At 31.7% G+C, this 4,584-nt stretch overlaps 1 long non-coding RNA gene across 2 annotated transcripts; it reads right to left on the bottom strand.

Moving 5' to 3' along the window:
• Positions 1-680: 680 nt before the first annotated feature.
• Positions 681-4,276, bottom strand: LOC110684019. 2 transcript variants are annotated; one of them, XR_002503720.1, is made up of 3 exons: positions 3,672-4,272; positions 3,359-3,524; positions 681-1,246 (listed from the first exon to the last, which is right to left on the bottom strand). It is a non-coding gene; the product is annotated as an uncharacterized LOC110684019 (long non-coding RNA). The 2 variants fall into 2 exon arrangements; XR_002503719.1 differs by having other exon boundaries at positions 3,359-4,276.
• Positions 4,277-4,584: the final 308 nt, after the last annotated feature.

Below are 4,584 nucleotides of genomic sequence, written 5' to 3'. Positions count from 1 at the left end.
AATCGTTCACGGGTGTGAAGGTTACATCCCATTCACGATCACGGAGATCGCTAACTCCATAGTGGTCTGGAACCATGACTGGATATTCGGGAATGACGGTACGAATCCAACCTAAAAGAGATTGAACCCGCCCTAAATCGGCCTCTACTTATTACTAACCTCAAGTAACACCCAAAGGGTTACATAAAGTGGTAAAAGTGTTATTATAGACAATAGGTAACACTTTAGTAGGTGATACATTTGCCCATGTTCCCTAAGGTTTTATGTAACAGTTTGGGTAATGTATGGTAACACTTCAAAAAGTGTTACTGTAAACCTTCTTATGTAACACTTTTTTTTTATTATTAATATCATTTTAAAGTGTTACTTTTTTCTTAGGTAACACTTACTTATCTTTAGTAACATTTTTCAACCATATAGTATCACTTTATCCGACATTGTATATCACTTTTGTGAACTACTGTAACACTTTATTCGACATCATGTATCACTTTTTGAAAACTATTGTAACACCTAATTAATTAATTAGTAACATTTATTATTATTATTGTTATTACTACTACTACTAAAAATACTACTATGATTATTTAAAATATGCAACTTTTTTTATTTTTTAAATATAAAAATAATATTAACATATACAACAACAACGAATGTCAAACATATACGATAGAAAATAATTTGAACTGAAATCATTTTATTGTTCTTACAAAAAAAATATGCATAAACACAAATTTTTTCTTCTGGCTAAACAATCTAATAATGAAAAACAAAAATAATGTCAACTTCGATTTCTAGTCCACCAAATTCCAAAATACAGTAAGCGTAGTAGCAAACAGACGCAGCGCTCAAAGTAATAACCGCAGATAGCAGCGGCTAGCTAGTAGTAACATGACTAGCATCTGCTAGCAGTAAATACAGCAGATCAGCCCAGCAGATTAGCACTAGCAGGCTAGCAGCAGTAACAGCAATAGACAGCAGTAACACCGGCAAACAACAGTAACAACAGCAGCAAATAGCAGTTTCAACAGCAAAACAACAGTAACAGTGACAGTGACCGCAGCAGCAGAAGACAGCTCCAAACTTGAGTGGTTCAGTTCACCCTCTTCTTCAGGTGTATACTCGTCATGATCTTTAGCCACCTTCTTACTTTTTTCATGTGGACTACGAAGTTCTACTTGAATTTAATCCAGAAAAATTAACCACAGCATCATAGTGTGAACTCTGTGATGTATCACCTCTTTACCTAAAGTTGCCAGCAAGGAATGGAACATAATCAGCTTAAGAACAATTCAGATACGGTTCCAATAAGAGACAAAATGTACACAAATATACTATGAGAAATATTAGCAATTGACAATGGATTTCTTTCCTCATACAATGATGAAGCATGCATATAATATGAAAAGAGCCTCTAAATGATTGCACATAAAGCAGAATGATGTATAATATCCCCGTAATAGCCACTTTTCAGATATTACATTAAGAAAAATTTGATTCAGCCTTGACACCTCAACCAAGGCCTAAGGATACTATGGAAAATTACAATTCTCAGAACTAAATGACACTCCATGGAAAATTACAATTCTCAGGACTAAATGGCTAGGTAAACCTAGGTCACAACCCAAAAAATAAAAAAATTAAAAATTAAAAAATAAATAAATAAATAACTCAACTGTTAAAAAAAAATACAATATTTCTCAAAACCAATGATATTTTTTCAGCAACTATGGTCACGTAACGCCTAAATATGTATGATGATATCCAAAACATGAAAAAAGTATGAGTAATGTTGAGGCACCTATGTACGGTGAACTAATATCTAAATTTCTCCCTTATTCTGGGTAAAGCTTTCGTTCTGCATATTAAATTGCCACATCTAAAAGTTTCAGTATTGTCATAATCTTACAATTAGCCTTTAGATCACATTAAGTCGCTGCTGCAGCTTCCAAGAAGCAGTGTCAATCTAATAGCATTTGAAAGGAGAACTAGACCAATAAGCCATGCTCTAGAGAATTGTTCCAATTCAAGACTGCAGAGAATATGTCAGATTATTACATTATAACATGACTTCTTTCTTCATCAGTCACAAATATCTGGGAAAGCATGCCTTCTCTCTTCCCAACCTAATTATAAATACTTGCATACACCCTTCTCCCGTGCTAGGCGCTCATATCTCTTTTTTGGCTCCCCCTTTTGCTTTCATATTTTTCTATTAAGTTCTATCAAGTCCATATCAAATGAAATCAGAAACTTATATAATAGATCATAAATTTTACATTTGATCAGTTATTGTCAGGCAATTCATACAGGTCCATAGATCGTAAAACTTAAATCCACCTAGCCCACAGTTCCTCTTCATCAAAATTAAAAGATTGAGAGATCCCCACTAAAATTAAATACCCGTATCACACAAACTAAGTGCAAGTCTAACACTTCCATATAATTCGTATAAGAAAGATGCTTTGATTCAATTAATCCATATAGCAAAAGTTCTTAAAATTTAGAGAAAAGCATAAATGAGGCAGCAAAAGTATAATACATCACAACCCATCAAAGTATTATAAAATTGAAATAAATATGTACACAAAATTCATGATTTTAGACCCCATTAGTAATACCATTAATGTATTTTAATCGACTAAGTCATTTACTAAAAATAAAAAATATTATAAGTAATCCATGATCAAGATTCACCAAATTAATAAAACTCTAAGTAGCATATACAGAGTAGTTTCTAACTAATAACTTTCAGTGATCGGCCATTAACTACACTATACACACAAAGCAATGATACTCAAAGCAGCCATCTTTCACTAAGACACAAACAATGCATAAGCAATGATACTCAAAGCAGGCCTCTTTCACCAAAACACAAATAATACACAAGCAATGATACTCAAAGCAGCCCTCTTTTACAAGCAATGATACTCAAACTTAAGATCTGATTGATTGAGATTATTTGCAGGAGACCAGCTTGCAAAAGTGAAAAAAAAAATAAAAATAAACACACAAATCCAGTAATCTGAAATCACTTGTCAATCCCCAATTCAATGACCACAACTTAATACATTGAACCAGCCTCAATAAACAACGTTAGATATCAATTTTAACTCAACACTCATGCCAAATATCACTGCAACTACTCTGGGATGATTATAGAATTAAATCAACCCACAAATTGCAAAATTTAATTTCAAAAAGCATCAATTATACACAAATCAACCCACAATATTCAAAACAAATTCAAATTCAAAAAGTTCATGCTTCTAACATATTCAGGAATATACATGCACTAAAAAAATTGGATTTAAAAACTAGCATTAGAAATTACCAAAACAGGGGTAAAAAAGAAAACCTTAATGTTAAGCAGTTTGACGGTGGCAAGAAAAGCAAACAAATTATCCTCCGGCTTGTCGAAAGAGCTCAGAAGCTGGATCAATGGAGAATTCAGAGTACGTGCTTCAGGCCTTCAATGGAGTAGAGAGAAATTAACCCCAAATTCCATAAAGACAATGCCTTATCTGACATTTTCGAGTACATTAGGGTTTATAGGATAACTATTACGAATTTAAGAAAGAATATTGAATATACAGACTCAATATTTAATTAACGATAAACCCTAGATTTTGAAATGAAAATTCGATGATATAGAAACACATTATGATTACCTTGCAAGTAAAATTTGGGGAAAAGAGGGGATGTTTGATTAATCTACCGAAAAAATCAAACAAATTGCGGACATTGGGAGGAAACTGAGATGGAGATGAAGAAGATGATTGATAGAAATTGTGGAAAACGATCAAGAGAATAGAAAATTTAGAAAACAATTAGTAAAAAAAAAAAAAAAAAAAACAACCCTAAAGTCTAAACAAATCAAATTTTTAACAAAGGCTAAAAAAAAAACATCAAACATGAACTGCGAAACGGGTTCATAAAAGGTAGTGAGAGGAGAGAGAAGAAATGAGGGAATGAGTGATGGTGAGCAGGAAAGCAAGAAATAAGGGGAAGGGCAAATTTAGCAATCCCTTAAGTTTGAGGGTAACAATGTAATTGCGCATGGCCGAGTACTTATTTTGGTTTTTTTTTTTTTTTTTTTTTTTTTTTTACGAGACAAGACGAGTACTGTTCATAATAATAGTAACTAATCTATCTCTTTTTATATGGGTTATTAGTTATTAAATTAAATAATAATTATTATATATATGGATTATAGATATAGAAATAATGTAACACCTCTTAATGTTACCATAAAATGTTACCTATTTTAAAAGTGATACTTTGTAATGTTACTTATGCTAAAAGTGTTACATTGAGTGTTACATTCTAAAAAATGTTACTAAAGTGTTACATATAAATCTAATAAATTTACAATTCAAAAAGTGTTATCAAACGTGTTACATAAACTCAATTATGTACTGGTGTTAATTCTTATGATATTTATGTGCGTTTTCTGATCAACATACACACATCAAGTTAGCCCTAAACCTGTTTAATATATGTTGGTTGATTATTAATGCACAAATAAATCTAATATTGGTGATTACTTGAATTAAAATCATATTAGCCTAAATCAAATTATTA

The sequence above is a fragment of the Chenopodium quinoa genome, unplaced genomic scaffold, assembly GCF_001683475.1.
Source record: "Chenopodium quinoa cultivar QQ74 unplaced genomic scaffold, ASM168347v1, whole genome shotgun sequence".
NCBI lineage: Eukaryota > Viridiplantae > Streptophyta > Magnoliopsida > Caryophyllales > Amaranthaceae > Chenopodium > Chenopodium quinoa.
The sequence above is the reverse complement of the archived record's forward strand: the minus strand, read 5'-3'. Positions and strand labels throughout refer to the sequence as shown.